The sequence below is a fragment of the Tachypleus tridentatus genome, chromosome 10, assembly GCF_004210375.1.
Source record: "Tachypleus tridentatus isolate NWPU-2018 chromosome 10, ASM421037v1, whole genome shotgun sequence".
NCBI lineage: Eukaryota > Metazoa > Arthropoda > Merostomata > Xiphosura > Limulidae > Tachypleus > Tachypleus tridentatus.
Window position 1 is genome coordinate 182,496,188 of NC_134834.1, and position 27,307 is coordinate 182,523,494.

At 35.5% G+C, this 27,307-nt stretch overlaps 1 protein-coding gene across 2 annotated transcripts in view; it reads left to right on the plus strand.

Moving 5' to 3' along the window:
* The window catches only part of LOC143231073 (stAR-related lipid transfer protein 13-like), a 170,774-nt gene that overhangs the window by 19,248 nt on the left and 124,219 nt on the right, over positions 1-27,307 (plus strand). The window contains exons 2-3 of one of the 2 annotated variants that reach the window (XM_076465607.1): positions 11,149-11,271; positions 19,061-19,212. The gene's annotated coding sequence lies outside the window, so the exon portion shown is untranslated. Of the gene's footprint in view, positions 1-11,148; positions 11,272-16,024; positions 16,149-19,060; positions 19,213-27,307 lie in introns of those variants that run through there. The other variant, XR_013016766.1, reaches the window with a different exon arrangement.

Below are 27,307 nucleotides of genomic sequence, written 5' to 3' on the forward strand. Positions count from 1 at the left end.
GTTGGTAAAATAGTAGCCCAACAGTTGGCGATGGGTGGTGATGACTAGCTGCCTTCCTTCTAGTCTTGCACTGCTAAATTAAGGACGGCTAGTACAGGTAGTCCTCGAGTAGCTTTGCGCGAAATTCAAAAACAAACAAACAGGATCTGAGAAAGATGAGTTGAAATAAAAGTGTCAACTTCAATGTCTGAACTACCCTGTAAGATGTTTTTTACCAGATTCATTATATTTTAGTTTATTTACCCATGTTTCATCTGAAGTGGAGGCCACGTCTTTTTAGCCAGATCAGACACTACACTTTTGTGCATCAAGTGCAGTGTTTTTGGTTTGGTGGGGGATAACAGAACACTACTGTGGTGTGCTTAAACAGGATAAACAAATCTGGTTACTCATCTAGGTCGAGCAACCATCGCAAAATACTGGTTAAGTGTCTCGCCTAGTATGAAAGATTCGAGTAACTGAGAGTACTAATATGAATAGGACTTTAGAGCGGAGATAACAGACGTGTTAACATTTCAATGACGTTATATGCGGCAGAAGACTTTTAAAGCTATGCTTTCAACAATAATTATATAATTTATCTTGTGGTTCTCACTCCAACAGATTTAGACTTTGAAATGTACTAAATTACAAAAATAATAGGAGATACAGAGGAACGACAACAATAGGAAACGTAATTTCGGGGATTATTCGTGTAGAGAGACTATACTTTTTACCTTACTATTATTTGAGTACCCCCAAAATAATGACATTTGTTTTTAGAATATAGCAGCCTATCCTCAAACAAATCGCATATTGGAGCAAGCAGATAATGACTACGGGTTTTTCATTGTACTTTATTGTATATGTAATACTGATGTAAGTAAAAATAAAAAATTAAAATAAGAAGAAAGAATCTCTGCCTGGAGCAAACACAATTTTCTTTTCATGTGGTTCTCTGGAATCACGAGAGGTAGTCCATATAAAACTAAGTTATTAAAATTGTTTCACAGGGAATTATTTTCACAAGAGAAAGAAAAGGAAAGAGGAACGTTATGTCAAATAAATTTCTTAAATTGACTTTTATCCACTGGGTAATAATGTTTGGAAATTCTATACCCAGTAATTTTGTGTTATCGAAACGCTTTATGACTTGTTTGTTTAGAATTTTTGAGCAGATGTGCATGCTCTAAAATTTGACAGTACGGGATATTCTCTCCAGTATGGATTAGTTCTCAGAAGGATTCATACGTGTCTCTCCAATTTAAGTTACTCCTTGTTAAAATTCGCATGTAATTCTCTAGTATGGATTAGTCCATAGGCACATTTACATACGCAAATTCACACTTAGTTTTCCATTGGGATATATTCTTTGTCACAACTTGCACATCTTTCTACGGTTTGGATTAGCCCTTAGAAAAATCCACACATAACTCTCCAGTGTGGGATAACTTTTAGAAAAATTCACTCGTGTATCGCATAGCAACATGGTTCTTAATTATTCATCAAAATGATCTTGAATGTAAGTTTACAGTTCAATTAATCTTGTCATTGTTTTATAAACAAATAATGTTACGAAATTACTTTTAAAAAATTATAAAATGTTTTAGATTAATTGTACCCGTAGGCGTGAGAGAGATTTTGTTTACACCATATTGCCTTCACAGAAGTTTTCCAACATACATAATTTATTTTTTTTCTAGGTTTTCAGCTATAACATTCACTGTAACAGAAAAAAACAACAACAAAAAACTTTAGTTGTAACTCTATATGACTCAAGGGACTAAAGATATTGTACAAGTAAACTCGTGATATCTTAACCGAATGATAGGTGATATTTTTTGGCTTGATTCAGAGAAATGTGTATATGTCTGCGCCATCTATTTTGAACGAAGAAAACTCTCGCACCCGTAGGCCCTCAGTAAAATGAACCACGTACATTACTTATATATTTGATATTTCATTTCAAAAAACAGTTTTGTCTCAGACATACAAAGGCCTATGTGAGGCTTACATATACAGATTTTAATACTGATTTAGGCTACACTGAAGTCTATAATTAGTCATATTTAATAGGCGTGTTAAGGAAACAAAACTCGTGAATGTGAATTTCTAATTAATAATTAAAATTACTCTAAGGAAAAGAGAAAATTATTTGTCGTTTCGACCAATTAGCCTGCTGCAACCATCATTAAGTTGTATCCAGTTGTAATCGCACTTATTTGTTAAACGTGTTACTCTTCAGGTGTAAATATGTAACTTGATAATAAATTAGAAAGAAATCAAAAATTATTCTCAACTTTTAATATGGCAAATGAGGTATTGGGTATAACATACAAGAAGAAAGAAAGAAAAATATATCCCCTCACTGGACCATGTCCAAACTTTCCTTATGGTTGTCATTGTACCTGTGGTTGGGTTATTGTTATCCATCTCCCCTTAGAACAAGCAGTTTTAAGATATATTTTATATTATTTTAGAAAAAAATATGTCTTAAGATAGACAATGAAAAGTTTATTGGTGAAACAAGCAAAAACGCATTAACGAGAATAGCTTTTAATTTCTTACACTCATCCTGTGGCACAGCATGGCCAGATGGTAAGGCACTAGACTCGTAATCTGAAGGTTGTGGGTCCGAATCCCCGTCGCACCAAACATGTTCGCCCTTTCAGCCATGGGGGCGTTATAATGTGACGGTCAATCCCGCTATTCGTTAGTAAAAGAGTAGCCCAAGAGCTTGCGGTGTGTGGCGATGACTAGCTGCTTTCCTTCTAGTCTTACACAACGAAATTAGGGATGGCTAACGCAGATAGCCCTTGTGTAGCTTTGTGCGAAATTCAGAAACAAACCACTCATCTTATTCTAAGGTTTCCCAGTACTATATTTATATATATGTTATTTTTAAATATTATTATTTAACGTGATTATGAGATCTGTGAGAAGTATTTCACACTACTCTGTTTTTTTGTAAACTAGTGTTAAAGAAATAAGCGCAAAATTCTGCTGGAAAAAGTTTGGTTCGCATTTTGCTTAAAGCTACTCCAGCACCATCTGCGCTAGGCCTATCTACCGTGTTTCTCCGAAAATAAGACAGGGCTTATATTAATTTTCACTTCAAAATATGACACTAGGGCTTATTTTCGGGGGATGTCTTATTTTGATATATTAAAAAAATGAAGTTACAAAGTAAAACTATTAAACTAACCATTTAAAATAAACTATTATTAAACTATTAAACTAACTGATTAATACTTAAACAAACTAATTAACTAACTATTAAACTAATTAATAAATTAATTTTTTTAATTTCTTTCCTCTTCCTGCCACTCTTAACTAGGGCTTATATTAAAACTATCCCCAAAAATCACACTAGGTCTTATTTTATGGGTAGGTCTTATTATCGGAGAAACACGGTAATTTACCAATGAAAGATTAGAGAGAAGGCGGGTAGATGACATCATCCACCGCCAACTCTTGGGCCACTTATTTACCAGAGATTAGTAAGGTTGACCTTCAGATTATAACGCTACCTCGGCTATAAAGGCGAACATGTTTGGTGACAAGGGTTTTGAACCCTCGAGCGCGCTAATTAGCGGTAAAAAGAAACTGGCGTAGGCAAATAATACACATTTGGTTCTATATCGCTTGTTGTAGTGCTGTTTTCATAAGACTTGTTTTATTTTACGTTTCTTTACCGTTCCTATAGCACATCAACATGTCATGTTTTTGTTACAGTTTATTAGCTTGTAGTATGCATTTAAACTAGTTAACAAAGTAATAAAATTACTTTAGCAAACTATATTTTTCTGTTGTAATAGTTTGTGGACAGAAAATTCATCAAAAACTTAAAAAAGCTTTGAAAGTTTTTCCCCTTACCGGAATGCTAAGGATTTATAAACTTTTTTATAGTTTATAGTGTCGCCATCACTGATAGCCAGAGAAATTAATAACGGTACTAGCAACAACATAAGAGATAAGAAGAATCGCTTCGTTTTGTTTTTTCGACTGTTTGCTATGATATGTTACTGTAGAAGTAGATTTGCAGATGTAAATATTCAAAGACTTCACGTGAAGTAAGATGATTGATTCATTCACTTCTTATAAGGTGGAGTGTGGTTTGCGTGCTCAGATTACGGATATGTCTTTTCATGGCTCGTGTTCTTCTTAGCGCAAGAAGCAATCCACACTTTGATGCCATAGGTACGTTATAAGAAAGACAATCAAACCATTTTCTCTAATTTTGGCTAGGCATGGCCAGTTGGTTAAAGCGCTCTACTCATAATTTGAAGGTCGCGAGTTCGAATACCTGTCGCACCAAACATGCTAGTCATTTCACCCATGGGGGCGTTATAATGTGACTTTCAATCCCACTATTCGTTGGTAAAGTGGGATTGAAACCCAAGAGTTGGCGGTGGGTGGTGATGACTATCTGCCTTCCTTTTTGTCTTACATTCCTAAATTAGGGACAGCTTCTGCAGATAGCTCTCGTGTAGTTTTGCGTGAAATTTAAACAAAGAGACAAACAACTAAGTTCCTCTAATTTATTTTTTCATTCCAAAATTAGGAACAATTACTCCCGGAAAGTCCTTCACGTAGCCTTGTGTGAAATTTTAAGAGATACAAACACTTTTCTAACATGCGCATTTATATATGTTACAAGTACCCTATTAATATTGTCTTATTCTGTGCTTTTGTGATGTCGTTTTTTTTAGGGGGGAAGACTTTTTCAAATTATGTGAGTCTGTTGTTTCACATGAACAATTAGCTTTATTTATCATCAACTTTATAAATAGGCTTGAGCCATATGTTCGATATTTGTATTTTATAGATTTCTGTGTTTTGTTATTTATGATACAAGGCCCAGAGATCATGATGAGTTCTTCATCATGTTCAATGATAGTACCTGAAACTTTGTGTCAAAATGAAACTAAAAGACAATAAAAATCTGCAGAAGGTACAATCTAAATTGATACGATTAATTCATAGTAATAAAAACAACAGTAACAACCAACACTTAACGTGTATAAACTTTCTGGTGCCCCCTAACATCTTGTACACAAATATGAAGCAATAAGCTTGGAACAATAATCAAAAATTCATTGTTTACGAACTGTTATAATGGCAAATTAATTACACGTGGTCATCAGCATGACAACAGTAACGGCTTGTGATGTTATAATGGCCAATTAACTGCACGTGGTCATCAGCATGACAACAGTAACGGCTTGTGATGTTATAATGGCAAATTAATTACACGTGGTCATCAGCATGACAACAGTAACGGCTTGTGATGTTATAATGGCCAATTAACTGCATGTGGTCATCAGTATGACAACAGTAACGGCTTGTGATGTTATAATGGCCAATTAATTGCACGTGGTCATCAGCATGACAACAGTAACGGCTTGTGATGTTATAATGGCCAATTAATTGCACGTGGTCATCAGCATGACAACAGTAACGGCTTGTGATGTTATAATAGCCAATTAACTGCACGTGGTCATCAGCATGACAACAGTAACGGCTTGTGATGTTATAATGGCCAATTATCTGCACGTGGTCATCAGCATGACAACAGTAACGGCTTGTGATGTTATAATGGCAAATTAATTACACGTGGTCATCAGCATGACAACAGTAACGGCTTGTGATGTTATAATGGCCAATTAACTGCACGTGGTCATCAGCATGACAACAGTAACGGCTTGTGATGTTATAATGGCCAATTATCTGCACGTGGTCATCAGCATGACAACAGTAACGGCTTGTGATTCGTTAGCTCTTTTTGTGTTCCTGTGTAATATTCAACGCATACGTTTTGTACTGTTGGATTGTAATTCTGTTACCATGACCACAGGTACAAAAGAGGACAATGTATATATTCAAGGATCACGACATAACTTGGACCACAATTAGAAGGTAACAAACATTAATGTTAAAGTTATATTAGGATTAATATTGTTATTGTTCTTCAATTTCTATGATCTCGGACAATTCTATTGTTGTATAAAAGATCCTCAGAGAATATATTAACTCCTGAGGACGTTGGAGCTCAACCAACGAAAATGTCACATTGTAACATGAAAACTTTCTATTCACAATATTTCAATTATACTGAGAGTCATACAAGATATTCCAGTAAATAATACGTGCATTACTAACATGTTAGGATCCTAAACAGAAAATGGCTGTTGGTCACATTCTGTAATATAGGTTAATTCACGCAAGCAGACCAGTGTGTAGAAGACATTGTAATTTTCGCTCTTGTTGCTGATTTATGTGTGTGAACCGATCTATAAGACGATATACGTTATGAACTTTAATTGTACAAGTCAGTAAACCTGTTTTTTTTTTTTTATGTCTTTAAAGATAACGCCTGAAATATCCAGGCGTACTGTCCTGGCAGTAAGGAACTCAGTAATGGAATTGTTTCACAATTTGCACTTAATAACTGGAATTGTGATTGCGTGTTGCTTTTTTTTGTGTGCATGTCTATCTACGGCCTAATTCTGTGAAATACCTAAGCATGAGTTTCAGCGTATTTGGACTAGAATATACATTTAAGGTATTAATTTAGTTACACACGAACTTAGTTAATAAGGTAGCAGAACACTGCAGCTCTAAAAGAACCTGACTTCTGTATAATTATATTAATTACTGGTATACAACTGTAGCTAAAGTTGTTTGATGTGGATGCAAAAAAATTCAATTACAAGCACGAGAGTCGATGGTGTTCTGCAGTCCGTTGTGCACGTCTTTGTTTAATAACAACAAAGCACGAGAATGTGATTATTTGTTGACCCTTTCAAGTTGGGAAATAAGTAAACCAAACTGAGTTATTATTTCTTTAATGATACATTTTGTTCTTTGTTTATGTAGGGAAAAAAAACCTCATCGTGTTCTTAAGTTTGAAAGTAGGTCAGATGTAAATGAAACTCATTTGATAATCTCCAGTTTTGAGTTTGCCAACACGTGAGTGTTTTTGTTAACGGGTGTTCTTTTGGTGCGATTGGTTCAAACTATTAATTAAAGGTTAGCAGGTAGTAATATTTGTTTGTTTGATTTTGAATTTCGCGCAAAACTACTCGAGGGCTATCTGCGCTAGCCGTCCCTAATTTAGCAGTGTAAGACTAGAGGGAAGGCAGCTAGTTATCACCACCCACCGGGCTACTCTTTTCACTAACGAATAGTGGGATTGACCGCACATTATCACGCCCCACGGCTGAAAGGGAGAGCATGTATGGTGTGAGGGGGATTCGAGCCAGCAACCTTTGGATTACGAGTCGAACGCCTTAACCCACCTGGCAAAACCGGGCCAAGGTAGTAAGATAAAGAGCTGGTGGTTGCGCTCTATTCAGATAAGACTGCATATCTTATAATAACCTCATTAGAGGAGTAAAACTTCTTTTATTATTGTATGCCAACCTCGCCATTCATGTATATCATTAAAACAGACGAGCCACATCTATAGTTCTGTTGAGCCTTTCATGACCAGAACACGCAAGTCATAAATTAAGTCTCGTATTACCACCCGGCATGGGCAGGGCTCTCGACTCGTAATTCGCGGGATCGAATCCCCGTCGCACCAATCATGCTCACCCTTTTAGCCGTGGGACGTTATAATGTGACGGTTAATCCCACTATTCAATGGTAAAGGGTAGCCCAAGAATTGGCGGTGGGTGGTGATCACTAGCTGCCTTCCCTCTATTCTTCCACTGCTAAATTAGGGACGGCTAGCGCAGATAGTCCTCGAGTAGCTTTGCGCGAAATTAAAAAACCAAACAAACAATTGATACTCCTTGTGGAGAAATAGCTCAACGTGTAGCTTTGTGCCTAATTTAAAAATAAAGAAACATTTATCGTATTCAATGCTATAATTTCCTGTTACAGTCTCTGATATAATCAGAAAACAAGATATTTTGTTTTTATTCCATCCATTACAAAGATAGCCAAATATAGAGTTATTATATATCAAAAATTACTTCTTTTGTAAGAATAAATATTTAGCAGAAACATGCTATCTTGATGTTCACAAGCTTTACTTCGGATACTTCAAATCCATACGATATTACAAATCTGTTTTTCTGTTTGATTTTAGTTAAGCATCAAACTAAACAATGGACTATCTATGCTGTGTTTACCACGGGTATTTAAACCCAGTTTCTAGCGTTATACGTTCATACAAGCTTTTCATTTCAGCCACTTTTACTTCTTTCGTATTGGACTTGTATGGCCAAGCGTGTTAAGGCGTGCGACTCGTAATCTGAGGGTCGCGGGTTCGCATCCCGGTCGCGCCAAACATGCTCGCCCTTTCAGCCGTGGGGGCGTTATAATGTGACGGTCAATCCCACTATCCCAAGAGTTGGCGGTGGGTGGTGATGACTAGCTGCCTTCTCTCTAGTCTTACACTGCTAAATTAGGGACGGCTAGCGGAGATAGCCCTCGAGTAGATTTGCGCGAAATTCAAAACAAACCAATCTTGAATTTCATCGTGAATCGATAGAATCGTTATGTTTTTAATAACACCAAACGCGTAATAAAAATTTTTCCAGCTTTATTACTCAACATTTTAGTTTTTACCTTCATCAAACATATTGTTATAAAGTTAATGTTTTTGTTAAGTTTTGTTAGTACCAGCTTTAAGTATTTTTTTTTTATGGGTGTATTTTTTCATATAGTAAAGCCACATCGAGCTATCTTCTGAGCCCACCAAGGAGAATCGAACCTCTGATTTTAGCGTTGTAAATCCGGAGACTTACCGCTGTACTAGCGGGTGGCCCTTTTTGATGGGAGATTCTTAATAAGACAACGTCTAAAATAAGTCTAAAATTATATTAATGGACGGTCTTACCTGGGGGAAGGGGCAATGACATTTTAGGGATCCTGACCCCGCTATTACCGACCATAAGTCTTGTCTACGGTTATGTAAAATGCTAGGTTTAAATCTTTGCCACTAACATAGTATTTGTTTTGCTTACTTCATGTTTTAAATTCTCCATCGCCAATTCTGTCCTGAAGTCGCGTATCTGACTTTTGTCGGTTTGTTTGGTTTGTTTTGAATTTCGCGCAAAGGTACACGAGAGCTATCTGAGTTAGCTGTCTCTAACTTAGCACTGTAAAACTAGAGGGAAGGCAGCTAGTCACCACCACACATCGTCAACTCTTGAGCTACTCTTTTACCAGCGAATTGTGGGATTGACCATCACACTATATCACCCTCACGGCTGAAAAGGCGAACATGTTTGGTGTGACGGGATTCGAACACTTCGTCGGAAATCTTGTTTCCCTTTTAAATCTACAGATAATTATTGTGAATTATTTTCACAAATGTTCCTTAAAAACTGTTCACTTTCTTTTCTTATCTGATTCTGCGCAGTTGAATACAAGGATTCTTGTCTGACGGAACAAATGTTTTTCAATAGTTGTATCTTAGTTACAACCACATGCTATTTTTCATGCGATTGTTTACAGTTAGGCTTAAAGATTCTGCGCTATTGTGTTTGATTTTGGTGGGCAATCCTTTGCCCTCCACCATTAATCTAATGTATTTTTAAGGCCTACTTTTTTTCCTTCTCCCTCTTCAAAACAGAACTGATGTACTGTGAGTTTAACAAGTCTGTTGTAGGGATCGCAGTTAGCCTAGTTGCTTTGCGCCATTAAAACGCCAAACCAACCAATCAAACAACAGTTGCAGCGAAGTAAAGAACGAAAATATGGATTAGGCCTATACATTATTTTTTATTCAACGAAATTCGTGTCTTGATGAAGGAAAAAAAAACACAAATATAGTATGGTTTAATGGTAACTGTTTTTCAAAACTGGTAGCCTAGTTACAACCACGTGCTATTCTTCATGTAGCTGTTTACGATCTAGGTATAATGATCCTTCTTCAGGAGTGGCATCTAGTTATATCGAGTGCTACTTCTATTGCAGATCGTTCTATTAAGCACTTCTACTTGTTGTCCTGCACAACAATCCAGGCAGAGATAGGAAGTAGTGTTACTGACCTCCTATCTGATAATTGGAGTAGTTAAAGCCTGATTAAGTTTGTACTTGAAGAAGGTGATCTTCCTTGCTAGTGAAATATATGAGTGTAATCTGGTATCGAAGTTTCTTTTCATTGTATGCTATAGGTTACTAAATATTAATTGAGAATAGACGAGATTTACTTGTGTTCGATATTTGCACACTGATTCCGTAATGAAATTTGCACTGCTTGTTTGTGAACAACATGATATTTTTGTACCGATTTTGACCCTGTTAACATGTAATTTGAAAGCGCTATTTAACATATTTGTTATCACACAAAAAGGTACAAGTTTGTGGTTTCTGCTACGATAACATAAAAACATATATATGTTTCCTTTTGAAAAGAAGTTCACACAAACAGAATGCATGCTTGTGTTTCATGCTCACAAATATACACCCACCCACACCCATACAACGTATGTAAAATTATAAGTCTCGTAACATCTTGGAAGAGATTGTTTTACATTGTTGGGGGCGGTTGTTTGCTCTGTTATAAACTAACGATTAACTACCAAAACGACGATTAATCTCAGAAAAATAATCCAACATTATTCGGGGGGGGGTCATGTCTTGGTGCCAGTCACTCGTCGCTCTTCGGTGATTAGAAGAAAGTGGGAGGCACAGTTTGTAATTACCCTGACTCTTGTCTTTTATCTTATGGGAGATAAGCTGACCACAGTCTTTCTATTTATAACTACTAGACAGAGGGAAGGGCATGAACTTTTCTTTACCATTAAAAACGAGTCAGTGGTTCAGAAAGACAGATAGATAGAGATCTAAACAGTGACTTGAGGGATTTCGTGTTTATCTGATTATTTTGGAAAACAACGTACAGAGAAAAACCGCTTTTTTTTTTTTTTACGGTAGCAATAGTTGAACAAAATGTCACTTCTGCGCAGTTGGAAAACTCTTAAGATAAAGAAAATTATTGATAATTATTTGAATTGTTTCTGTTTAATTTTAAAGTAAAAACAAAACAAAATCTAGTAATTAAATATATCTTAATTACAGTAATTAATATATTTTAGATATAGTTTAGTCCAAGGGCTAATAAAATGACGTTTTTCAAGTTATCTAATCATCTATTATCTTTTGTTTGTTTGAATATTTAATGATCGTTCTAATTTATTTATATTCTAGATGGCAGGCCATTATTTATAAGAAGATATTCCTGTGAGATTTTCAAGACTTTCCTTTTGATACCGCATTTAGACAGAAAAAAAAAAAACAGGAAGAAAGAAAAAAGACAGGTCATAATGAAAGGTCAGTGATCATAATGAAATAGATGTCTTTTTTTCCTTTCCATTCTCCCAAAGTTTTCTTTGTTTACGTTTGGGAGTCATTTCTTTCACTCTGAGTTGATTCACACTTATGAATCAAAGTATATTAATTTATAGTTAATCGAAGTAACTATATTTCTGTTATACTGCTACTGGGATTAATTAAGACCCAGTTAATAACTAAGCGTGTTTATTTTTAAAACTGTAGAGAAAACTGAACTGTCAGTCTGCCCTTACAGGAAACTCGTGTTAGGTTTCTGTGCTAAAATAAGCGACATCAGTTAATTTTAATGACGTTGTCAAGGAAGGGATTTGAAACGCGACACCTACTGACATGCGTTAAAAAAATTAAAGAAATAAAATTACTCCTTACTTATTTATGCTTCCCATTGGTACAGAGTCAAGATTCTAAAAAATCTGGTTTCGATAACCATGGTGGGTAGAGCACAGATAGCCTAATGTTCAGCACCGCTCCGAGCAACAACGAAACCTAACTTATTTGCATCATTTGTGTGTTGTAAATTGTAGTTTCCACCATATCAAGGCAAAAGCCTGTATCGTCTGTTAGAGTAAATATAAAACCAAGTTTGGTTTGGTTAGTTTTGAATTTCGTGCAAAGTTTACAAACAAGTTATAACTTACATAATTTATATTTCATATCGAAAGCTAGAGTATCAAGAACAGGAAGTGGATCAAAAAAAGAAGTAGAAACAAGACTGTGAGGGTTTCCTCTAAATTATGGATACATGACTGTGAGGGTTTCCTCTGAACTATACATACATGACTGTGAGGGTTTCCTCTGGATTATGTATACATGACTGTGAGGGTTTCCTCTGAACTATACATACATGACTGTGAGGGTTTTCTCTGGATTATGTATACATGACTGTGAGGGTTTCCTCTGAATTATACATACATGACTGTGAGGGTTTCCTCTGGATTATGTATACATGCCTGTGAGAGTTTCATTTGAATTATATATACAAGACTGTGAGAGTTTCCTCTGAATTATACATACATGACTGTGAGAGTTTCATCTGAATTATATATACAAGACTGTGAGAGTTTCCTCTGAATTATACATACATGACTGTGAGGGTTTCCTCTGGATTATGTATCCATGACTGTGAGGGTTTCCTCTGAATTATGTATCTGTTGAAAATGCGAAGCAGATTTGATTTTCTAATTACGGTTTTAAATATATATATGTGTGCAATTTAATATAAAATAAATTATCAGTAACATTTGTATACATGTTAACATTTTATGAAAAAAAAAATTCGTTAAACTTAAGTCACTGTCACATTTACACTATAAACTTGTTGTTTTAGTTCTTGTGGCGATAGTTTCTAAATGTGCTTTATCTGATAAAGCATAAACGCGAAATATTTATGTAATATGTGTTTGAAGATTTTATTCGCTTACCTGCAAGTCGTGGGATTTGATGCATAAAATCTGTTTAAAATTATGTCTTACGTCACGTTATATAAAGCAAAATGTTCCAATGAACGAGTCTTTCCAAGCTTTAAAGTTGATTTAATATAATTATATATAATTAAAGCATTCTTCGGGTCGAGCGCCCCCCAGTGGTTGGCACGTTAGACTGTGAATGGAGGGCTCTGTTGTTCACACCAAGAATACGGGACGTTTATCGCTGTGTTTGTGGGTACAACACGTACCAACTTGTTGTGAATGAATGTTTCCTTTTCTATTTGTAGGGTGTATGTACATTCTTTATACATATAGTTAAATCACGAAATAACAGTTGCTATCACAAAAGGCGGATGAGAAATAACCAAAACAAAGCAGGCGATTGGCGCCTGTTCGATTTGCTGGAGTGTTTATCCTACGTCTAATGCATTTTATCAAACCACTTCTCACCAAGTGACGAGTCCCTTGGTTGATGTAAGAGCCCGCGTGTCTTTGTGGTATTATCTCAGTTTCAATACATTTCCCAAATCTGAACTACCCCATTTGTTTCGAATTCAAACATTATGTATTATTAAGTTTTGAAACCGTCAGAGTTTTCGGTTCTGTACCAGAATACAGAAAAAAACAACTACGCTCTGTATGTTGTGATACGAGTCTACCACATGTTTTTTCTTAAGTAAGTAGTAACGTTCAAGTTGTTATGTATTTCCCATGAAAGTTAGAAGAGAGAGAGAGAGAGACAGGCCAGAGAGATCAGGTTACTATGTTTTCTTACTTGACATATACTTCCAGTGGTATTAAAAAGTATCGTTTTTAAGTTAGTTTCGAAGGACAGAAATATAGAATGAAAGAGAATTTTTTTTTTTTTCCTTTTATCATGTTTTCATTTGGGTGTATTTCGAGATTAAAGTAATAATAAAAATAAAATAGCTCAAGTTGAATTATGGACACTTTGACCGTTTCAATATTAAACAAATCATATCGAATGACTTTAAAAGTATAAATGTATTTTTGCATCACTTTCTATGAGTTAGGGTGTACGTGATTTAGAGTCGTCTGTCGCAGGTTCGCACCCGAGTCGTGCCAAACATGCTCGCCCTCCCAGCCGTGGGGGCGTTATAATGTGACGGTCAATCCCACTATTCGTTGGTAAAAGAGTAGCCCAAGAGTTGGCGGTGGGTGGTGATGACTAGCTGCCTTCCCTCTAGTCTTGCACTGCTAAATTAGGGACGGCTAGCACAGATAGCCCTCGAGTAGCTTTGTGCGAAATTCCAAAAACAACAACAACAACAACCTGATAAGGTATTCACATTTGGTCCTTGGTAAGGTAGGATTGGTTTCAGTTAACTTAGTTTTGAAGTTTTTTAGTGGACAACAGTAGTTAGTAGTTGGAAAGAATGTGTCTTGCGTATAATCCTTTATGGTTCTGGAATAATAGTTAGGGCTTATAATTCTATAATTTGTGATTCGAGACACTGCGCATACACAAGCTTAGTGTGCAAGTTTGTGACAAACTTTTTGTTAGCACACAGAGGCGACTAAAACGCCGTTCGAAGTAGCACTTACATAAGAATTACATTATATGTTTTAATTTGCTTAAAGAATGAAATTAGGTAGATTCGAAAACCGGAACATAGTTTTTGTATTTTTGAAATAAATAAGAAAAGTTAACTCACTTAAACAAGCGGCCGCATGGTGAGGTGGTTAAGGCGTTCGACTCGTCATCTAAGTGTCGCGGGTTCGAATCCCAGTCACACCAAACATACTCACCCTTTCAGCCGTTGGGGCGTTATAATGTTACGGTGAATCCCGCTATTCCTTTATAAAAGAGTAGCCCAAGTGTTGAGGGTAGGTGGTGATGACTAACTGCCTTCCCTCTAGTCTTACACTGCTAAATTAGGGACGGCTAGCGCAGATAGTTCTCGAGTAGCTTTGCATGAAATTCAAAACAAACAAATAGTTAAACAAATCGTTGGAGGAAGAGGTCTTGTGCACCTGACTTTACATACCAAAATACCCACAAAGAAGCGAAGTGCAAGCGTTCCCTTTAAGAGGTTTGAAAGAAAGTGTTCGAAGTTAAAAAATGGTTAAGTTCTGTCCAGGTTAAGAGACCTCACATGCTCCAACTAGACATTGACGATTCTATATCACCAGTCGTAAACTTATGTAAAAAACAAATGACTTTCCTCTTTTAGAATCGTATAGATAAAATTCATATCGATACCCAAGATAGAGGTATCTTTAAATGTATAGTTTTAACCCTACAAATTATAAGTGGCTTTAAGAATTCATCTGGTGGTCTTTATGACTGACCAAGGACATTGAAGCTTCAAATTCACGTATCTTTATATTAATTAATTAATATAAACTCTATTACAAAATGAAGGTTTTTTTTTGCATTTTAACCCCACGGACTTCACCTGGTTATATATTTCTCTCACATTGCGATTCTTTTTTTTTTTTTAGGAAAAATACTGTTTATAAAGATGAGAAGATAAACTTTTGCTATAATGTAGGTGAATTCCTCAAGTATTAAAACTAAATTATAATACATAGAGAATTGTTATGGGATTTTATGTTCAGATATAGTAAAGATCTTTACTGAAGTAGAGCTAATGTTTCCGTTCAAATTTATTCTACAAATAACGTAAGACTTTGGAGGTTGTACTTTGATAGTTTTATTTTTATCTGATAGATAAAAGTATTAAACTTAGGTAAATTGTATGTGATTATAATTCACTGAGTAAGTTTCTCTGTTCGTGAAGTGGATTTTGTTATTCAAATCACTATTTGAAATCCATAAGCTATGTCAAGTAGATTCTTCTTGGAATTTATGGCCTTCCAATAAAGTTATATATGACGTTTTGGTTATCTGAAGACGTTTACTGATGTTTCGTCAGCTAATTTGAAAATTAAACGCCTACGTTTAAAATAATTTTCTGAAAAGGCAAAATAATAATAAGTTAGCTGCATTGGAACTGGAAATGAACACTTTTCCTTAACCTTGGATAACTGACTGTAATTTATTTATATCAACGAGGCTTAACAATTATGCATTATTGTGTTACAAATGTCGATAGTCATTAGAACAAACTTTGTATGATTGCAGAAAAATAGAGGGCGCGTGTAAATGAATATCATTATAAACAAAAGTCTGAAGAGAATGTGTAAATAACACGAACTGTGTGCCCTCCACCCATAAGAAAAATACTTGGGGCAGCATCTTCTCTCATGTAAACACGTGGCTGACTAAGGGTCGCATACATTGTTTTCTGTCTGGATTGAGGCTAAGTCAGATAGTTTTGTTCTACCACCTACATTACAATGATGAATTTTCTGTTTGGAACAGAGGTTTCAACAGGACGTTTTGTGGTGAAGATTCCAGTTTGAACATGAACTACAGAAAAGTGATCAAACGACAAGTACCAGGTTTGTGTAAGGGTGCTTGTTTGGTGGCAGAGATGGCCAATCGTTATACATGTGTTATTTAAGTAGTTGAGACAGCCAATCGTTATACATGTGTTATTTAAGTAGTTGAGATGGCCAATCGTTATGCATGTGTTATTTAACCTTGGTTTTCTTTCTTATTCCCTCCTTCCAATTTTTTTTCTCGATTACTGGATCATACTTAGCAAGTAAGATTGTTATGTTTTTAAAAGTTTTTACTTCATATTACTCAATTTGGTAAATTATTGTTTATGTACATTTATCATTCGTTTTAAACTATTTTATCTTATCTAACGGAAGTTCCTTAAAACGTTGAAACACTATATTGCACTTTGACACGTTTGGCTAAAGGTACAAAACAAGTGACGTGAAATAATCTGATAGAAATTTGGTTTAGAATCTTTTATGTCAACTAATGTATACATACATGACTATAGAAGGCACTATAGTAATCAAGCTATACATTCCTAACAAGATTTCCGTATTTTACCTATATGTATATATATATATATTATGCCAAATATAAAATTGAACTGGATAAATTACATCATTAACTGTATTGATAGGTAATATATTTCTGTGTTAATTAATATTAATGGATTAACCACAACGTCCATAACATGGTGCGAAAAGTGAATATATTCGTTTGTTTGACGTTAAGCCCAAAGCTACACAATAGACTATCTGTTTTCTGTTCAGAACAGGTATCGAAATCCAATTTTTAACTTTATATAAATCTTTGATTTACTGCTAAGCCACTAGGAAGTGATTGGATGTGAAGTTGAACCAGGAAACTTGTATTTGGGCTTGTTATTAAGACAGTTTGTTTGTTAAAAAAACCTGGATATCTGGAGAGACGGTGTATATCTAATAATACTTTTGATTGGTTATTTTTTTTAAATGTTACATTTAAGACTTTCTACAATTGGTGCAATTTTGACATGCTTTGTTTATTTTTTTTTCGATGCGATTTTTGTTATAGTTATCTATTAGGTGTATAGTAGTGGCGTTAAGGTTAACACTTGGTAAAATTCACATTGTTTACCCGTTATGAAGTTAAAACTCGTTACAGATCACACTGTAACAGGTGTCGCAGTGGTTGAACGTATATGTACACAAATTGTTTTTGCAGGGTTTCCATCATGGCAATCGCCATTTCTCTTCAAAGTTAGTTTCATTAACTATTCACAATAATTCTTGTAAAATAAAACGTTTGACTTTCTACTTGTGATTTATGGTTTTACAATAGTTAGAATTAGTTTCATATATCTTAATAAATGGACTTAGAACTAAGCTAGATCCTCGTGTGATATAATGGAGTTTAGGGTTAAAAATACTGTTGCCACGGTACCCATGTTTTAATTCAATTCATTCTGGTCCTTATATGTTCTGGTTTTCTTGTTTAACTATTTATAACACTGTGTAGCTCTTGTAAGTGTAATATACAGAATTAGCTTTATTAATTCACAACCTATTTTCTTTAGTACTGATGATGGCCCGGCATGGTCAAGCGTGTTAAGGCGTTCGACTTGTAATCTGAGGGTCGCGGGTTTGAATCCCGGTCGCACCAAACATGCTCGCTCTTTCAGCCGTGGGGGCGTTATAATGTGACGGTTAATCTCACTATTCGTTGGTAAAAGAGGAGTCTGGTGGGTGGTGATGACTAGCTGCCTTCCCTCTAGTCTTACACTGCTAAATTAGGGACGGCTAGCGCAGATAGCCCTCGAGTATCTTTGCGCGAAATTCAAAAACAAACAAACATAGTACTGATAAATAGAGCTAGCATACGTTTATTCAGAGCTTTTGATAACTGATTATTTTGCTCCTTTGGCTAATGTGTTAGACGATAATTAATTAGCCCCACCTTCATATATCTTATAATTTGAGTTATTTCATGTAAAATATAAATTTCCCTAAGGAGTAGTTGAAATAAACACAAACACTTGGGTATGTTTGTGTTCATACACTCTATCGCACGTTCCTTCGGTATGGTTGTATGCATAGTATATCGTACATAGACAATGACAAAGTTAGTGAAGCATATTGTTTAATAAAGATTCGACAATTATTAAGTTTATTTTAAAAACTGAACTACACCTGAAGCTATTATATTTCGGCTTTGATTAGATTTTGATAAGACTATCACATAAGAAGAGCTACTGAGTTTGATCGTCGATTATATCGTCATGACATGACTAGGCATGACTTTTACCAGATAATACAGCGTATTTCTTTCCTTCGTTCACTCTTCCCTTGAGAGAAAAAAACACCTCTACAGAGATTTTAAACAAGGACTACACTGCGACCTCTGTATCTGGCCAGCCGCTTTTCTTGGCAAGTGGCAACCGGGAACCAACATGAGAACGCGAAGCTCTGATACTCGATACGACCATCTGAACAAGCATATGGAACACACTTGGCTGTTGACGTCGGAACGTGGGCCAGTAAGTCTATTAGGGTCGCTGATTAGCTCTTACATTATTTAAGAGCACGTGACCTAAGTTTGAACGCATCGTGAAACTTCATTTTACGCACAGGAAAATGCGCCACGATTTGGGAAAAAGACAAGATAACATTTAAAGGAAAATGCACCACGCTTTGGGAAAAAGACTAGATAACATTTAAAGGAAAATGCGCCACGATTTGGGAAAAAGACAAGATAACATTTAAACGAAAATGCGCCACGATCTTGAAAGAGTTAAGGATAGCACTTACTATCATAAACATCATTTAATGTGGCCGTTAACAATCCAATGACGTTGACACAAAACGTTCCTGGCCTTTATATCAACATGAACTAATGCTTCTTTAGTTGTCACACAAAATCTACAAAACACAAAATTTGTTTCTATTTTTAACTTCCTTCCTCACTGTTTGTTTACAATCTGTTGCAGGCTGTAAAGATTAACAGCTTTCGTGGTAGTACCATTCCTATTGGTTCTAACAGAAGTTGACAGCGGATGGACGCTTTATACAGATTATGGCGGCAGTGCAACCTGTGAGCGACCCCTACTGGGAGCTAGAGAGGTATCTTGAACAAGCGCAGGTGAGTGAAGGACAGTCTTTCAGTCTTGAACTAGATAATAATTACTGTTAATTGGAAACTGAACCAAGTCTGAATTTTCCTTTCAGTATCTCATAACAAAATCTTAATTACAAGTAGGATAAACTATACGTTTAATACGACAAATAAATAATATTATTTGCTTTTGAACGAAATGTTTATTCTATTACTTTCACACACTAAATAATAGTTTCACTCTCAAATACAGTATTATTTAATTATGGATTATTTCCAATGTATATAGTGACTATTAAATACACTGATATTTAATTGCGAATTATCCCACATATATATCCGATGACTATAAAATTCCCTGTCATTTAATAATAATTTAACTCAAATATATATCCGGTGACCCTCAAATACATTGTCATATAATAACCAATTATTTCATATATATATATATATATCTGCTGATATCTAACGTATATCAGGAAATCCATTGGATATGTCTGTCATAATTCTTTGCCAATTTTTAGATTCTTCTTTCTTTAGACCAGGGATGGACAGTTACTTTGGATAGTGTATAAACACAGGTTTGTCATTTCCGATATTGGTCCGGCATGGCCAGATCGGTTAAGGCGTTCGACTGGTTATCTGAGGGTCTAAATGTAAACAGTTTTTAAGGAACATTTATGAAAATAATTCACAATTATTATCTGTAGATTTAAAAGAGAAACAAGATTTCCTACGAAGTGTTCGAATCCCCGTCACACCAAACATGCTCGCCCTTTCAGCCGTCGAGGCGTTATAATGTGACGGTGAATCCCATTATTCGTTTGTAAAAGAGTAGCCCAAGAGTTAGTGATGCGTGGTGATGACTGGCTCCCTTCCATTTAGTCTTACACTGAAACATTAAGGACGGCTAGCGCAGATAGCCATCGTGTAGCTTTGCGCGAAATTCCAAACAAACCAAAAAACGTTTCTGATTTCGCGATTAAAAACATTTTTGCTTACTCGACGCAACTGGTAGTGCTATGATCAATATTCATATTCCAAATATATGATATTTAAATTACTTACCCTTTTACTAGCTATTTAACCATAAAATAGTTATTAATATACCCACACCAAAGTAACCCTTAACAGTTCGTTACAGCCATGCTTGATAATTAGCAATCATACCTGGCGAACAGGTTTGTAGACAAAATTATGTGCATAGTTTTGTGTATTGGAGCCCGTTAGTACAGCCTAAAGTAATAGTATTTTACGAGTCAATGTTCCCACCTATCACGAACTAAGTTAAACACCTGGAGCTTGAAAATGTTGTGTTAATATTGGTACTTTATGATTTGTATCGACATGTTATGTTGACTGCAGTATTTTTTACCACACCTGAATCCAAAAGGACTGTTCTAAATTTCGTGAAAAGCTACTCAAGGGCTATCTGCGCTAGCCGTCCCTAAGTTAGCAGTGTAAGACTAGAGGGAAGGTAGCTAGTCATTACCACCCACCGCCAACTCTTGGGCTGTTCTTTTACCAACGAATAGTGGGTTTGACCGTCACATAAAAACGTTCTGGTGGGTGGTAATGACTAGCTGCCTTCCCTCTAGCTTTATACTGCTAAATTAGGGACTGGTAATCCCTCGGGTAGGTTTGCGCGAAATTAAAAAACAAACAAGCTTTTCAACCGTTACCATGTCGGTCGTATCCTATCCGCCTGAAGAGCCCCAGTATTGGATGGAAGGCCTCGTCATTACTGGATGTAATAGATACGTTATTATATACTCTTTCTTATTAATTTATTTTTATTCAGAAGTTATTTTAAGTACATTAAAATCTAAACACGCAAAGTTTGTATCAAATATTTTCGGCAAAAAACAACAACAAATCTAATAAACTCAGATTGATAGATTAGTGTTAGTAAAAAATCTAGTTTTCAAGTCCTATATTTATTACATCAAAGTTGGATTTTTTCAGTAAATTATTTTAATTTTTATCCTTATATAAATATTTGTAATCTTAACTCTAAATTAGCAACTTAACAAGGCCTAGATTAGTGATACATTTTGGAGTATGTATCATCCATTATATGTGCTTTATATAGGAATTCCGTCCTGCGCATAAAGACAAAATGATAGTCACGTTTTTCACTATAGAGTTATTCTGCTTTTCTTTGACCAATATTTTCAATTTTCTGAACAAACATCCTGTCAGTTGCTTTTTTTTGTCTCTGGCGTTTCCTGTTTAAAGTGTAGTAAATGAAGTTAGGGCTCTATAAAAGCATCAGAAGACGATTCTATTTCCCTATGTCACTCACAACCAGGGATGGCCTTAGTTTTTCTTGAACCTCAGTCAGAATTCAGTATATGAGGCCCCATAATGATAAGAAAATCCAGAAGTAGATTAAAAGGCATAGAGCATCTGGGACTTTTCCATATGTGGGGCCCCGGGCCATTGCCCAACAGGTAAGATTGCCTACGTTTACAACTGCTAAATGTTTGTTTGGTTTTGAATTTCGCGCAAAGCTACACCAGGGATATCTGTGCTAGCCGTCCCTAATTTAGCAATGTAAGGCTAGAGGGAAGGCAGCTAGTTATTACCACCTACCGCCAACTCTTGGGCTACTCTTTTACCAACGAATAGTTGGATTGACCGTCACATTATTACGCCGCCGTAGCTGAAAGGGCCAGCATGTTTGATGCGACTGCTAAATTATAAGGTATTTTGAAAAACAATAAATGCAGTCGATATGGATGTGAACACAGTAGGATATTCAAGGAAAGAAAGTTATAAAAACAAACAAACAAAAAGCAACCCAAAAGTTAAACAAAAAAGTTTCTTCTGAAGCAAATCCTGCTCCTACATAACTGGATCTTGAAAACTGTGATAAAGATGTTAAAGAATGTCATCTGGAAATAGATCCATTGTTCTCTTTGCCGAATCACTTTGTAAAGGTTGTATACTTTATTATAACTTTTTTATTATTCAGAAACTTCTGGTTGTTGTTTATGCTCAGATATTTAATTAATACCTTCATATACAATAATTTGAGCCAGTAAAGAACACTGCTATAACGGATCTTCTATCATGATGCGCGACGTCACAGCACGTTACCTGTGGAGTATTTTCAAACATTAATTACATCTACCGTGTGCTCTCGAACATCTTCAAAATACGTCACGTTTTACAACCATCTTGAAAGTTGTACCAGAGTCAGTCTTAGTATTTTCGCTGGTTTTGGTCTCTCTTTTAAGTCCGCGTTTGAAGGATACAATAATCCAAGATGAAAAATTAATGCTTACGGTTAAGGTGTGAAAACGTATCACCACATTAAAGGGATCTCGGTCTAGTTGAGTCGCAAATTTAGGATCAAGAAATATGATAAAAGAAAATGAATAATTGTTTGTAGTTAAGCACAAAGCTACACAATGGACTAGCTGTGCTCCTACCGCTGGTATCGAAGCCCAGTCTTTAGCATTTAAGTCCGCAGACTATGCCACTGGGGGTGTGAGAACATGAATAATACAAACATAAAAGTAATTATTAACAGATGTAAAATAATCTAGGACTATTCGTTCACTTGTGATAAGAAATAGCTGATTGACGGATGGTAACTGGCATTTTCTTCCGTTGTTTGGAACCGTAGTTTAACGGCTATAGCATGTTCGACTGCACATTGATAGGGTCCAGAGTTCGAGACGCGATTCCGCTGAACACTGTAAGCATTTATAATTATGAGTGTCAATCAATTCATTTATTCATTTGAAAATTCGGACAAAGTATTTGTGGCGGCGGACACTGCTGGCCGGTTTCTCCTCTCTCTTCCTGTTAAGTTGTCAAGTTAGAAAGTGTTATATCTGTATGTTAGGAATATCTGACACGGGCTCTTTCACGAGCGCATGAGATTGAAATATCCAATCTGAATTACTCCTAGCCACATATTGTAAGAGAACATGTTAACACTTGAAAGCTACATCATACGGAGGACAAATATATTTGATGTCGAATATTCAAAATGTTCGTATTTAGCGATGTTTATCCTGAACAGTATTACTAAAAATTTGTTATACCACTTGAGCAAGTCTGAGCATGTCTGAGCATGTCTATTGTGCAAAAGAAACGGATGGACAAGATCTATAGCTCCTACACCTTTAACAAGAAATATATAAAACAAGTTCTATAATGAAAGCATTTTTAGGCCTAGGTTGTCGTGACAATCACTAATATATAGCATAGGGTTTTACGCTAAGATGTTATTGTTTGTGGTGGTGGCAGCACTGACATTGAAAGAGTTGGAAAATGTGCCGTCATTTGTGTGTGATTACGGTCATCAATGAAAAAAAAATTGATGCAACGCAACTACGTAACTGAAAATATGAAACGTGGATAGGCACATCAGTAAAGACGTGCAACTTTTTATCAACAGTGTGAATTAATTTCGTATAGAATGACATTGATAATTGAGTCACAATATTTCTCAATTACCGATTTTTCAAGCGATCGTATAAATAATTTTGCACTGTGAGGATCGAAGTTTCGTTTACTTCTAAATTGTAAACGAAGAGCACAAGATTAATTAATTAATTTTTTTGGAAATGATCGTCTTTACAGATTTTATAAACACACTGGGCTTGAAGAACTACTCAGATTATTGGACAGTTTGTGATTAATACGTTCCAGTATCCCTCTTTAATGTTTAATGAAACCAAGGTATGTTTCTGAGCTAAAAACAAAGTTATTGGATTTTATATTTGGATACCAAATTTTCATATTTCGGTCACTTGAAAGACCACGAATTTATGCTTTCCAGTTTCCAATGGTTCACTAAGTCGTGAAAAGAAATACATTTAATGATAAATGGTGGCATGTGATAGTGCCTTGACATCAGAACGACAGTATCTCCTCCCATGTGGGGTGCCACGACGTAGCGTTAATGACATAATTGGCTGTTTCCTTTATCCAGTTTACTTCAAACGAACCGCCAGAGGGAGTCCGGATGTGATGTCATTAGTATGCACTCTTGTGAAAGGTTTCATATTATTTTAGAAGATTGGTTTCAGAGGACCTTGAAGAAATAAAGGACTATAATGCAACCATTTTTCTTTTATGTGTGTTATAAAAATAACGCTGTCAACATTTTATTAACTTTTGTATGCTCAATAAAGCTTAAACACTTCCTTCAGTTTATGTATATATACAACTAGCTACTGTCAAAATGCTAAATTTTGTAACTAGCTGTATATCATGTGTTCCCCGTTAAACGTAAACAAAATAAAGATGGCGACTGACAAATAAATATTATGCCTGTGAACATATCTTTGTACTTCTGCTGATTCCAAGTCCTTAAAGTGTGTTTGATAGACCCTATTCGTAGATTCTTCATTATCCTTACGAAACAGACCGCCAGGCGTTCGATAACGGTGTGGTTATGTTTAGGTGATTTCACATTCCTTAAGAGAACGTTCTATTTGAGAGGTGTCAAGTCTCAGTAGGATATAAAAGAATAGGTAGTGACCTAGAAAGTGTGTTTGGAGGAGCCCTGTGGTTTATGTCAGAACTTGGTGTTCTTTGGGTCACCCAAGGTGGTCTACTATACAAATGACTTCCAAGTGGAAGATTTCCTAAGAAGTTGCCACACAAAGTTTGTTGTGTGAGCTCCTTCTGGGCAATTTTGATGTTGCAAGGCGGTAGTGTGGGTAAATGCTGGGTGATAATGTAGGCTGCTGTTTACTGACTTTGTCAAATCATGGTTGTAAAGTTTCCGAGTCGTATTATGTTATTTTAGTGCTAACTTTTATTCATCTTTATTATGGTCTTAATGAAACATGATGAAAGCACATGGGCACCTCCCATATGTCTAGTGGTTTTCAAAAGAAACACACACACACAATTGCTCAAATAAACTGGGTTACGTATCATCTTAATTTGAGAAGCAGAAATAGAAATTCAAAACATTGCAGAAAATATCAACATGAATTTCAATCAAAACTGATTACGTATTGGATATGCCAATCCCATATTGTGGCCACTTTTCTCGAGTGTGTCCTTTCTTGTACATATAAGTAGTGTGTGTGTGTGAGAAACTGAATTTTTAACATTTGTAATATGTCTATTGACGTTATGCATGTTATTGTAGATGTTGAACTTTCTTTCTTCTTTGTCATTGTTTTAAATCCAATGTAACATATTTATGATGCTTTGAAACTAAAAACATTAGTGAAGTTTAATTTGGGTAATCACTACCATATTTTCAAGATATAGCCACTAATTACAAGGAGTCTTTAAGAGATATTACTCATTTCATTTCAATGAATGCAGACAAAAAGTAAATGTAAATATACTGCAGTAGACATTTTGTAGAATTACCTATTAAAAAGTTCCCTTGCTGGAACAGCGGTAAGTCTACGGATTTACAATGCTAAAATCGGGGATTCGATTCCTGTCGACGGGCTCAGAAGATAGCCCGATGTGGCTTTGCTATAACAAAACACACACACACATTAAAAGCAAATCAAAGTTTTTAGAAAAGTACAAAGTTAGGTCGCAGGATAATATTATAAGTATATTTATTGTTAGTATTAAATACGGTAAAGTTTAGTCCTAACTAAACGCAAAAAACTTATACAAGTTATAGTATTAAAAATATCTCTTTATTGAATATAAGCCGTAGTTAATAAAGGCTTAAATAATCATAAGCCTAAGACATGTGGACTTACAGATTTTGGTGTCTGCAATAATTTTGTGTGTGTGTTATTCTAGACATTTCGTATTTAGAGAAGTATTGTTACAATAAAGATACTAGTGTTACCACAAACATTTTGTGGGTCTCTACTAGTTATCCAAGAATGCTCTTTGCTGTGATGATTGTTTAGAGCAGTAATCCATTCCAATCAGTTTTATTTTACACGTTTATTATTTGAGTAAAGAAATACGTTATGCTAATATAGAAGTAAGTTAGCAAGCAGCGATTTATGATCATAATGAAGTGATTTATTTTGGGGGGATATATTTCCAAGGGCTAGCTTATTTTATGGGCTAAACGTAGAAACCTATCGTGACTAATAAATTGATTCTAGAAGACTCCCTGACTTTATAAGTTGACTTCAGGAAACTTGCTCGCTTGATAGGATTATTGTATAAAAACAAAACAAACTATTTTAGTTTAGGGGTTGGTTCCGTACCATTAGCGGCCCAGCGCTGTTAGGGTGTTGAGGCACTCGACTCGTAATTCGAGGATCACGGTTCGAATCCTCATCAAACAAACATGCTCGCCCTTTCAGCGGTGGGGGCGTTATAATGTGACGGTCAATCTCACTATTCGTTGGTAAAAGAGTAGTCCAAGAGTTGGCGGTAGGTAGCGATGACAAGCTGTCTTCCCTCTGGTCTTACACTGCTAAATTAGTGACGACTAGCGCAGATAGCCCTCGTGTAGTTTTGCGCGAAATTGAAATCAAACGAAACCGTGCCGCTGGTTGTAGCAAGTGTAGTGTGGTTGACATATTGTTATATTCTTATTTATTTTCACTCATATGCTCTTAGAATCACATTATGAGCTGATCAAAAACACTCTGTAACTTGGTTTGTAATTTTCAGATGATTTATCTTCCTGTATTATTTTATGGGTCGATTTTTCACCTACATTATTCAAAAATACATTCCAAATGATCTGTTTTATTGATGATTTATTTAAAGTGGAATGTAATAAAATGAAACCGAATAATACGACGCTGTTGATAACGTAAACAAACTTGATGCACTTTGTACTCTGGTTTGAAACCATCAGATTTATCATCACTTCATCCCGATGACCAAAAATCACCATGTTTACAAAATTGCTGTTTAAAGCGCTAGAAAAACAAAACCGATGGCTGGTTTTAGTTTCAAGGGAGTTTGAAGCTTATGATGTTTGTACACACTATTTGAAAATCGCCTAAAATTAATTATATAAACTTTATTAACGGTTTAAGTATTATATTAAAAATGCGATTATTAACAAGCATATATCTGTATAAACAAATCATTGAAATGGTCATTTGAATCAAACGGATTTTGTTAAGTTATCAGACAATGAGATCCTTAATTAATCTATTCATTTAGAAACCAATGTACTAATTTAAAGTATGCTTTCTTTAAC